Consider the following 12,741-nt stretch of genomic DNA (forward strand, 5'->3'; position numbering starts at 1 on the left):
CTTTAATAACATTACCTTGGTAAAATTGTGACACCTAAATTGTTAACAATTAGTATTATTAATTGTTCATATCATCAAATATTCAGCCAATGTTCATATTTCCCCAATTGCCATTAATTATTATTTTTTATTATCTATTTGCACTGGGATCAAAATAATTTCCATATATTGGTTGATAGGTCGAAGTGCCTTTTTTAAAAAGGATTTCTTTATTTTAGAATTATTTTAGATTTACAAAAAAGCTGCAAAGATAGTATGATTAGTATATCCCTCATGTTCCACATACCAGTTTTGAAAGGCAGCTCATTTTTGCAAGGCTGGGCCCTAGAAATAAGAATAGCTCTGAAAACACAAAGTAGTTGGGGCAGAGTATTCAGCAGTGTGACCTCAAGAAAACAGATTTGTTTTGAACTTTCTATGGGGCAGGAGAGCTTAAAAGATCCTACCCAGGATTTTATTCTATCTTAAAATCGGTATAAAAACATTGCCCACATTCAGCATCGGAAGGCTCATGCCAGAAGGAATTTTGGTTGCTACAACAGAAAGAGACACCTGTAATCCAGTCAAGGAGATAATATGGCAAGTTATGACCCTTTTATAAAGAAGCATTCCTTTGGTTAAGATCACTTATTAGCAAGGGGTGAACCTCTAGAAAATAAACGGTTAGCAGGCTTTTTTTTTTTTTCTTTTATGTGAACCACCTAGTAGGGTTTTTTTTCAATAGAGTAAATAATAATTAGTTGGTATTCTAGTCTCTGGTGTGAATAAATTGAAACTGACTACTTTTGTTGTTGTTTAGGGGTAACAGAGAAGATGACAGTAGTCTTGCTCTGCTAAATAACTCCCTCACAATTAGGAAGTCAAAAGAAACAGTAGCTTTAGCAGATCATTAGAATTAAATTTTATATTACACTGTCAAATGAATACAATTTAATTCAAGTCAGCAAGCTTTGACTATATTATTTATATAAAGATCCTTAAAACTCAATCTTATGAAGCCTGACTGTAAATAACATAGTTGGAATTGACTGAAGAATTCAATCTGGAATGAAATCTTATCTTCTCTTGATGTCCTGTACAATTAAGTTGTATTCAGTGTTGTTACTTTCAGTTTTTTTCCCTTCAATGTTAAAACTCTCATTGTAGGGGTGCCTAGGTGGCTCAGTCCATTAAGCATCTGACTTGATTTCGGCTCAGGTCATAATCCCAGGGTTGTGGTTTCTAGACCTGCGTCAGGCTCCACATTCAGCATGGAGTCTGCTTGTCCCTCTCCCTCTTCTCCTTCCCCCACTCATATTTTCTCTCTCTCTCTCTCTCTCAAATAAGTAAATAAAATCTTAACACCTCTCACTGTAAGAGACCCAATGGACACATTTCCAGTTATTCTTTTATGCTATTCTAAATATGTGCCACTAACATTCAAGAATAGCCCAATTAGCAATATAAGGGCTTAAGCCTGACTCTTGTTGAGGGAGGACAGGGACCTTGGTACATGAACTCGTACTGTGCTTCACTGACAGAAAGCAGTGAGAGCCCCTCGCTCTGAGCAGACCCGTCTACTCCATTACTCTCATTCATGGGCAGTCTGTGTAAAAATATATATTCACCAGCAGAACACTTGAAAAAGAACTTTTCCAAAGCAGCAGGAGTTCTTTTTACTGTCTCTCTTCGTTGACTTTGGACTGGAACAAATTGCCATATTCTTTCTCTAAACAAAGGCTATTTCTGAAGCAACATGGTTGCATCTGACTGACTGTTGAATTGTGACTGGTCATGTGATTCTGACACAGCAAGCCCAGTTGTCTGGCAAGATTGCTGGTGCTTATTAACTTCTTAAAGTAAAAGAAATGAAACACTATTCAAAGGGCAGACTTATGGGGCATTCCTATAATGCTTACCCTTAGTCTTAATGAGATATGTAAAAGTGAAGGACAAGACATTTTCCCAAATGCAAAAATGCTACTTTCCAGTAATGTTATTATAAAAGGCAGAATACTACAGACTTCCAAATGCATTTTTGTTACTCTCCTGATTAAACAAACAAATCCACGACATTATGGCTTTGTGTCTATTTTGAACCTGCTTAGCTTATTATAATTTTTCCTATTTTGTATCCAGCCACGATTTTTCTTTGACACATGGGGCCCAAACTGCAGTTTATTATCTTGAAAGAAGTAAATGAGAGGGGTGACCAATGCCCTGGGCCAAGTCATGGAGGGGCCTGTGAACCAAGCCCTGCTGGTCTGTGGCCTCCCATATGGGTCTCAGAGGTGAGGTCTTCATCCCATCAGAGCCTTATCATTTGTTGATGTCCTCATAACCCCAAACCTGCCTTCCCATTCAAGAAAGGGCAAGAACACTAAGGAAAATATTAGGGCGGCATAGAGATTTCTTTTCAAAAGCCAATGCCACTGGAGGCTGCCGTGTTGTGCTGAGGTTTCTGAAGCTGTGTCTGTCCTGACCTAAAGGTGAACATCAGAATACCCTGGTGAGCGCTACCAAGGATATGGAAGGAAGGAGTGGTGGCCTGTGTATCTTGTATCTGGCGTCATAGAAATGATGCCTGCCAGATCAGTGAGGAGTCAGAAATGAAGTAACAGAATCAAAGATAACTGGCGATATAGGGTTTGAGGATCTATCAAATTTCTAGATAACTGCTCTTCCCTGTTGAAAGGTCACAGATGGGTAATTGGCGAGTAGAGTTGATAAGAGGACATGCAGACTAAAGAAGGGTGAACACTTAGCATTTACTATGAAAATCTTCTGTCCTTCCTAAATTACTTCTTCGTCCATTGTAGAATAAGTGTATTTCCCATGGAGAGCTGGTGCTTTTGAAGTAAAGGCCAGTTTCCATCTTTGTATGAACCACTTAGCTTCAGAGGGAAAAGAATAGCAAAACAAAAATTTCACAAGAGTAGCAACAAAGGCAAAGGGCTAGGAAGTAAAATTAGAAAAGCAACTCAAAGTGTATATTATGCTAACACAAACATACTAAAAATATGTGGTTTCACAAGGCCCAGGGGTGCCTTTATTGGCTGGTATAACCAGGAGTGGTTTTAGCTTTGGAAAAGTGACTTGGGATTCCAAATCAGATATAGATAAATACATGTACACACTTACATGTATATTCATACATATATGTACACGTGCATCCATGTCTATATGCCTGCGTGCATGTATGACTATATGCATATGTACGTTTGCATGCATGTGTATATGTATAAACCTCAGGTGTGTGTGTGTATATAAACTTCAGATATATATATATATGTGTGTGCATATAAACTTGATATAAATATAAACATAACAAAGTGGCCATCTTCTAAAGTGGTATTTTTCTTGGGATATATGTAAGCCTCCATATATAAGCAGGCCAAACCTAACTACTCACATGTTTCATGTAGCCACTTAATATTTTGTTCATACCATGAGCCTGACACTGTACTAGGCCCTGGAGATGTGAGACACATCTGAGAAGACAGACCTCACTCACATATAATTATTTAATGATAATTGTATTTAATGCTATCGAGAAAAGACATTTAGGGTTTTGCTTGGATTTTCCTTTGCCATTACAAGAACTTAACAGAATGGAATGAATCACTCTTTTAAAAATTCTGTATCCTAGCCAAGATAAAGAACTAAATTTGAGAAGAGAGAGATGAGAACAACTTCTTGTCTGGCTGAGCTTCCCATTCCATTCAACTTTTCTATTCACTGGGCCCCAAACTTAGCCTGTATTCTTTAGCCAGTGGGCCTTTAAGTTCCTTCATTTAGGAATACCTTTTGCCTCCTTCAGGATTAGCTCAAATACTACTTCCTTGTTGATACTTAACTGGGATCAGTAGATTCTGGTGGGTGGGTATGGATATTTACTCACCTGGCAGCACCCATACCAACCCTTGTATGGAAATTCCCTTGCTTATTTAACCTGCTACCCACAGGTCTGGAGTGGTCTGCCCTACTCTTCGGTCTCTCCTTGCCTTCTGTGTGCAGGGGCCAGTTTGCAAACCAATGGTCATAAGAACGAATAGTTCCTTTTTCTTTACCTCTGCTATGTTTGAATATCTGTTTTTTATAGTTCTTCCTACATTAACTTTTTCACCGAATTTTTCAGTTGACGTTGGAAACTAAGTGAAAACAAATCTATCCAATCCATCTGATGTGATTTGTTAAATTATGCCTTTTCTTCTTTTACCAGTTCAGTAACAGAGAAAATGATTTTATTAGTCTTATTGATACGACAAAAAAATGGTTAAGTATTTGCTCATAGAAGGACCTGTTTCTGTGTTGTGAGACCATGTTTTCAGAAGAGAACAGCAAAGTGAGAATCCTATATATTTAAATATCATAAAATATCAGTAATAGCAATCATTAATATTAATGGACAGAATTTAATGAAAACCTCTGTGAACAGAGTTTCTCAATCATACTTCATGAAAAAATATTCTTCAAAGTTTTCCCAAAACTCTGCAAAGATTGATAAACCAAATATAACACAGAATTCATTTCCTTAGGCCGAATTAAATACCCAACTAAGATTATTTTCAGTTTTGATTGAATTAAATGATTGAATTAAATGAATTAAAAAAATGAATAAAATGATTGAATTAAATATCCATGATTCTGGATCTGATGCCATCCACAACCACACAACTTTCTGCATCAGCATGATGTTAAAACTCCAGTAAACTCTTGTTCAGGAAGACAAAAGTGGCAAATAACATTATTCATTTTAGGAACTCCCCAGAAGCCCATATAAATGAACATTAGACTGTTCAAATAGCATGGGAAGACCGCCTCTGAAGACTCTCTCTGAAACTCTCCTTAAAAATCTTAGCTTGCTGTGTCTGTCCATTCTAAACTATTAGATCGTGAACCTTACTCAAGCATAATCAAATACATTGCCCTAAACCAGACCACCAAACCTCATAAATATCCCCATTTTTCTGTCCCCATTCTAAAATGCTACCAAAATTCTGTTAAGATAGCTATCTCTTTTACCATAATAAGTCCATTTTCCCTTACCAATAGGTAATTTTGGTAGTGTTTTATCAATTCTTTTTAAATGACTAAAGTCTTTCTTGTCCACAGAAAAAGTATATGTGCTCCAGCCAAACAAATTATTATAAATTCAACAAATTTCTGGTTTAGAAAAAAAAAATCAAAGTACTACTGTTTAAAGTAGTACTTGGCATTTTTATGAAATGTATGAAGCTTGTATTTTCATAAAGTGGGTAGTGTTTGAAATTTCAAATCAAATATATCCAAGCTTTTATTAAATATGAAAACGTACCCCAAACCATTTCCTTTGATTACTTGGTAATTTGGAGTTTATACATGAGTGCTTTCTTTCAGATAAAAAGGTTGAAATCTTGTACTCCAGTACCACAGAAGCAATAAGTTTCCATTCTTAAGTCATCCTAAATCACTTTGCTTCAAGTATTTCTTTATGAAAACTTGTGCTTTGTGACATAGCTATTCTTCACTTGATTTTCCCTATACAGTTTCTTCTCAGAATAATGATATTTCAGGCATTTATGTTGCTGAAAGTAACTGAAACAGCATTATCTTTGGATTTGGATGGACCTGAGTTTTGTTGTTTGTTCTGCTTCCTATCACCTGTGTCACTATTGAAAATGACCCTGGCTTTATACGCTTTAGGTTTCTCGAATGCAAAATGGGAGTCATGCTTTATAACTTCTAGATTTGCTGTGAAGATGAAATGGGAAATGTAAGAAGCACTAAGTCAATAATAACTTAATTTTTGTATTTATCACGTCATTCAAGAGATTCCCTTTGGGAAAGGGTAGTTTCTTCTTCTAGACGACTCTACTTTTTGTTATGATGTGCCTGCCCCTGAAATGTTTCTTTAACTGGGATACTTCTTTAGTTCATAGTACTTTCTTCCCAAGTGTTCCATGAAAGACTACTCTCCCAGAGCCTACATTTTAGTTGGTTAGGGAATTCCACCTTCTGGCAGAGCTGTATGCCTCCTTTTAACCTGTTATCAAAACTGTGGGTCAAGTGCATTGCCGAAGTTATTTGTTTTTCTGGATATAGTGAATCTCTTGGATTCTTAAAAATCTATTTTAAACCATAGCAAATCTATCTCATAACCTCATGTACTTTTTAAATTGCCAATCTTTATTCTGATATGTGCTTTTAAAAAAATACAATTTGACAGTTCTTTACTCTGAGATTTTACATTTAACACACATACCTGAGACATTTTTATGGCTCATAATAACTTTTTCAACATCTTATTTCAGACTGCTGTACAATGAGGAATTGACCTCTCTTTGTCCTCAAGCAGAAGTCCCCTGATAAGTTCTAAAACATACAATCATATAACTAAATGGGAATTTTTTTTAAAAAATTATTTATTTATTTTGAGAGAGAAGGAGAGAGTGAGTGTACCAGAGGAGGGGCAGAGGGAGGGAATCTTTCACGTAGATGCCTCACTAAGTGAGGAGCCCACCATGGGGCTCAGTCCCAAACCCTGTGGGATTATGACCTGAGCCAAAATCAGGAGTCAGATGCTTAACTGAGCCACCCAGATGCCCCCTGAATGGGAATTTTAAAGATATAATCAGTGATTCAACATACTGTGTGAGGGAACAACTCCACTGGATAGCTCCCCCGCATATCTAAATGCATTGTGCCTTATTTATTTGTGAAGACCGTTGTATTAATCTACCACAGTCAGTACAACCTCTGTTGGCTTTCTAATAGTGAGTTTAGATTATAAATTCTAGAAGATAGAAACTAGAAGAACCTTGAAGTTGATCTAGCCCAGTTACCTTATAAACAGCTAGAGGCTCAAAGACTTGCTCAAGGTCACACTGCCTATTTATAAGAAATTTGTCCTGAGTACTCAGATTCTGTAACTCCCAGCCCAGCACTGTTTCTGCTTTACCTCAGATTTGGTTTGATTCATGCTCTTTCTCACTGTCTCTGTTGGATTAATGATACACATTTGTGAGATGGATGACCTGGACCGCTGTCATTTTTCTAAAGAGATGTCCATCTACCCTCTTCAGCTCAACAGAATCCATGCAAACTTTTCTTTCAATGTCTCCTTTATTTCTGTCAACTCTGGAAAAATGAGAAAAATGCCAGTACCGGGCATTGCATTGATCCCATTGGAAAGCCTTTTCATTATAAATAACAGCACATAGTTGTTGAACATTCACTGTGCTTATGGTATACTTTATCATTTTCTTTTTTCTCCTTCTGCTATGTGTCTCCTTTAAATCTGTACACCATTTCCAGAGGATACCTTTTGCTTAAAGTTATTCTCAATTTCTTGTACTCTAAGAAACAATCCATATGTGAACTTGATTGTCTACATAGGCATTTGCTTGTGGGGAAATGCAATCCTCACATACTGGTTAAACTTCATATTGTTACTGCACAGGAGGCCTCCTCTCTGAGGGCAAGATAATCAAACTGCCTTCTGTAATAGATGTATTTTTTTCAATACTAAACAAAAGCTCCTGTGGCTGTATTACTTCTCTGTAAATAAATAACTTGAAAAAGAAAATGTCATCCAGTTACTGTGGCTATCCTGAGTATGGGACAGAGTGGGTATGAAGAGAGTTCAGTGCTTAATGGGTCAGTCTGGGTGGGAACAAGTGGTCTTGGAGATGGTAGTAAGTGTACAGATTTGGAAAAGCAGAGCCGAAGAATTTGCTGGTGGATTGGATGTGAGGTGTGAGGGAAAAAGCACAGTCAGGTATAATGTCTGTTCTAGATTTTTTTAATAAAGATTTTTATTTATGCATTTATTTGAGAGAGAGAGAGTATGTGTGAGAGAGCGAGAACACGAGAGCAGGGGGAGGAACAGAAGGAGAAGCAGACTCCCTGCTGAGCGGGGAGCCCTATGTGGGGCTCCAACCTGGGACTCTGGAATCATGACCTGAGCCAAAGGCAGGTACTTAACCGACTGAGCCACCCAGGTGCCCCTATTCTAGATTTTTAACACATTTGTTCAAATTGTAGTGTTGTTTCCTAAGATAATAGAGGGAAAGGATTTGGGGGAGTAGGTGTCAAGAATTTCAGAATCCTTCATAAATGTTTCAATGAAGATGTTAAGTTGGCTGTGGCACTGGAACTCCAGGGAAGAATGGGGATTTCACCCTATAGGTGATACGGTACAAACACTATGGACTTAGGGAGAGTCACACAGGAAGAGTGTGAATGACTGGGTTAAATACTGAGCAACAGAGATTGAAAAGTAGCATCCAATGAGGTAGAAGAGATGAGTGTACTGAACCCCAGAATGACACAGGAAATGGTCACCTGTGGCAAAGGGAGCTGAGAGGTTGGTAAAGCTAGGGCAGAGGAATGCCCATTGGTTTTGCTTGGCAACTTGCAGCTTGTTGGTGATGTTGACAAGAATTTTGGGGCTGTGATGAGGATAGATGAACAATCAGAGGGGAGGTGAAGAGAGAGTGGAGGCAGAGGAAAATAGTGTCAGCAGGAAGAAAATTAGTTCAACAGATTTGGAGATGAAAGGGATGGGGGTTGTAGCTGATGAGGTAATTGGAGATCTAAAGGAGGCTAAGGGAGTTCATTTTTTAAAAGCTAGGTAAACAAAGAGAATCTTACAATGTAACTCATTCTAATTTTGATGTGTAGAAAATAAGTAATTTTGTCTGTTGCTACTCCTGCCTTCTCATTAGCCGCCATCTGCCGGCTAGAGGGGAAAAAAGTTTAATCCAATCTGATTATTTAAATTATCCTAAAAAGGATTTCTAGGGAAAAAGTAATCAGGTTTTTGAGTTGCCTCCTGAAGCTTCTGTCTAGCATGGCTTCTCTCTCCTGGGTGTGGGACAGGGGCGATGCTTTCCATCCCTCTGGTAAAGGCAAAGACTCAGATCCTATTGGGTCCCTTCTCTCCTGATTGATGTCTTATTCCAGGTATTTCATGCTGAAGTCTGTAGATGCTCTAACTCATGACTTGCTCACTCTTGTGTGTTCTCTGCCTTATTCACAGCCCAAGGATTCTCCCTCACTCTCTCAGCTTCCACTCTCTTCCAGAGACCTTGTGTTCTGTATCCTCCCCTCTGGTCCAGTGCTGGAGACCAGCCAGTGCTACAAAGTCATTTTATGGGACAAGGCAGGCCCCATGGAACCTACACAGCATCCATGCACCCACACGCTGAGGACACATTCAGATATTTAAACATTGAGGTCACTTTTTGCCTGGCAACACTGTACCCCCTAACTAGTAAAATTAGGCCTTGGTTGAGTTCCGAGAGCCACTCAGAGAATTAGTCTCTTTTCTGAGTTAAAAACACAGAGCTTCCACTGTTGGTAGGTGGTATCCTCACTGACTCAATGTCAAATGTGTTCTACTTTGCACCAAAGCCAGACAGAGGACTATTCAGATACTCACATGTGACATCCTCCCTCTATCTGGAGCCAAAAAGAGGCAAACTTTAGTACACATCCCATCTCTTTCTTGGTGTCCTTTATTTAAATTTTAATTCTCTGTGCTCTGAGTGTACAAAAATGGGAGGTGAAGAAATTTGGCTCATTTATTCTCCAGACTGAAAGGTTTCCTCAGATTGAGTAGGAAGAACTTCATGTACTAAGAAAGGGGAAAGTCAAAAGTTCATGAATTATATTTAACATATCACCTCTGTTACACATCTGAAGGCATTGGTGGAAATGATCTAGTGGAGAGAAAGAAACCAATGATTAAAGGGGAGTAATAATTCTAGGAGAGAAGTCCTTCTTAGGGACTTCTTAGGGAGGAGAGATGGGAATGTAGTCCACAAATGGATATGTTGATTTTTGACAGGACCAGAGATATTTCATCCATCTTAACCAGAGATACTTCATCCATCTTAACAGCAGATGACAAGGTGGGATGTGTGGGTACAGATGCAGGAGAGTGGGCAATATGACAGAGGAAACATGGAGGCCTTCATACCTGATTTCTTCTGTGTTCTCCATGAGACATGAGACAAGGTCATCACCTGAATTTGAGAAAAGGGGGGAATGCCAGAAAATTGTACTCCAAAAAGGAGATGAGAAATATTTTATACTCTTATTTCACATAAGATATTTCTCCCACTTGGAAAGTTATCACATTTCTGTCCATGGTGCTCTTCTGTCCCTAATGCACAAACTTGCAATTTTAGTTAATTTTATTAATTCTCTCTCCTGAAGAAGATAAAACATTGTATCATTTTTGAAATATAAGGAAATCATGACACATAGCTATTAGGTCATTTACCTGTCAGGATCAATGGGACAGATTTGGGATTGGTGGGAAAATTTCTGGTCGATCTCCATCATCTTCATTCCCAGTGAAAATAATAATGTGGTTGTATACACGTATCAGTACAGTCATTTGGTATGTTCTAAAAACTGCCTGGTTAAGAGTAATCAGAAAAACCCTTCTGTTTGTGGTAATGTCAGACTGAGTAATTTGAACTAACCCTCTTGCTGATTATAATTCAAAAATATAGATGCTTAGAAAGTTGTTTTAAATAGTGAGGAATAACTGAACCAACATAAGAGAAGAAAGAATCGAGAGAAATGGACCTGAGATTTGGAACTGCTTTGGCCCAGGAGCATTTGCTAATCCAGAGGAGGAGCTGAGCAGTCTTTTTTTTTTTTAATTTTTTATTGTTATGTTAATCACCATATATTACATCATTTGTTTTTGATGTAGTGTTCCATGATTCATTGTTTGTTCATAACACCCAGTGCTCCATGCAGAATGTGCCCTCCTTAATACCCATCACCAGGCTAACCCATCCCCCTACCCTCCTCCCCTCTAGAACCCTCAGTTCGTTTTTCCAAGTCCATCATCTCTCATGGTTCGTCTCCCCCTCTGACTTACTCCCCTTCATTCTTCCTCTCCTGCTATCTTCTTCTTTTTCTTTTTTCTTAAAATATGTTGCGTTATTTGTTTCAGAAGTACAGATCTGTGATTCAACAGTCTTGCACAATTCACAGTGCTCACCATAGCACATACCCTCCCCAATGTCTATCACCCAGCCACCCCATCCCTCCCACCCCCAACCACTCCAGTAACACTCAGTTTGTTCCTGAGATTAAGAATTCTTCATATCAGTGAGGTCATATGATACATGTCTTTCTTTGATTGACTTATTTCACTCAGCATAACACCCTCCAGTTCCATCCACGTCGTTGCAAATGGCAAGATCTCATTCCTTTTGATGGCTGCATAATATTCCATTGTGTATATATACCACCTCTTCTTTATCCATTCATCTGTCGATGGACATCTTGGCTCTTTCCACAGTTTGGCTATTGTGGACATTGCTGCTATAAACATTGGGGTGCACGTACCCCTTCGGGTCCCTACATTTGTATCTTTGGGGTAAATACCCAGTAGTGCAATTGCTGGATTGAATGGTGGAGCTGAGCAGTCTTTGACAGAGTTTCAGGACTTCAGGGACAAAAGTTAGAGTGCAGGGCTCCCTAAAGGTGAAGTCCCTGGATAAACGTCCCTGACTTAAATTTGAGAACCAAATCAGGGAGGCGGAGTGAATCAGAATTAAACCATCTTGGAACAGATTGCTGCCTCATCTGCAGGTTATTGAGGTGGCCCAGAAGAATTGGACTTAGGTGATCCAGGAAACCTAGTGCTTCTAGGCGACTGTGAAAGCAAATGAAAATTCTCTCTGGAAGATAATATTTTAGGCCTCCAATTACTTCTAGCAAATTTTTAAATGCTATGCCTGGCAAACAAAGATAATAAGGGACATGGGGAAGAGACAACATGAAAGAGAACCACTATAAAAGACAGATGACAAAGACCCACAGAGATGTCACAGTGGAAATACTCTGTTCAGATTGGAGAAAAATATATTCCCTGTGCTCGTGGAAATAAAAGCTGAGCTTAAACATGTTATCAAGGATTTGGAAACTATGTAACATGATGTTATAATTTTGTTTTTTATTTTTTTAAAAGATTTATTTATTTGAGAGAGAGAGCGCGCAGGGGGAGGGGCAGAGGGAGAGAGAATCCCCAAGCTGACCGTGGAGTGCAATGCAGCCAGATCCTAGGACCTTGAGATCATGACCTGTGCCGAAATCAAGAGTTGGCCGCTTAACTGACTGAGCCATGAAGGTGCCCCATAATGTAATTTTAAAGAAAAGAATCAACTAGGAATTCTAAAACTGAAAAATACAGTGACCAAAATTAAGAACTCAGGAAGTTTGTTTTAAAGACCTACAAGAGGGCGCCTGGGTGGCTCAGATGGTTAAGCGTCTGCCTTCGGCTCAGGTCATGATCCCAGGGTCCTGGGATCGAGTCCCGCATCAGGCTCCCTGCTCTGTGGGGAGCCTGCTTCTCCTTCTGCCTCTCTCTCTCTCTCTCTCTGTCTCTCATGAATAAATAAATCTTTAAAAAAAAATAAAGACCTACAAGAAACAGAGGAAGAGAGAATTCAGGAATCAGAACATAAGTCAAAAGAAAGCATCCAGAATGAAACTGAAGAAACACAATTAGAAAACGCAATCTAGAGGGTGAGAAACACAGGATGGTAAGGTTTATTATCTATTTACTTGGAATCCCAGGAAAGAGGGAAGAAGGTCTAAGCAAAAGAAATATTTGCAAAGATAAATAATTTCCCAGTAGTTTTGGAAGACATCAGGCAACAGAATCACAAAGCTCCAGTAATTTCAACTAAACCCGTAAAACCTAATTCAGGGGAGGAAAAAAATGAATCAGTGAATTTTGTTCAATTGGCG

General features: G+C 38.7%; 2 long non-coding RNA genes across 2 annotated transcripts in view; one reads left to right on the plus strand and one right to left on the minus strand.

Moving 5' to 3' along the window:
- The window catches only part of LOC141373493 (uncharacterized), a 173,563-nt gene that overhangs the window by 20,986 nt on the left and 139,836 nt on the right, over positions 1–12,741 (plus strand). The window lies entirely within an intron of this gene.
- Positions 9,478–10,629, minus strand: LOC141373491 (uncharacterized). The gene is made up of 3 exons (XR_012379552.1): positions 10,561–10,629; positions 9,944–9,989; positions 9,478–9,598 (listed from the first exon to the last, which is right to left on the minus strand). It is a non-coding gene; the product is annotated as an uncharacterized lncRNA (long non-coding RNA).

This window comes from Callorhinus ursinus, unplaced genomic scaffold (assembly GCF_003265705.2).
Source record: "Callorhinus ursinus isolate GAN/ISIS: 27379988/994484 unplaced genomic scaffold, GSC_fseal_2.0 scaffold10, whole genome shotgun sequence".
Lineage (NCBI taxonomy): Eukaryota > Metazoa > Chordata > Mammalia > Carnivora > Otariidae > Callorhinus > Callorhinus ursinus.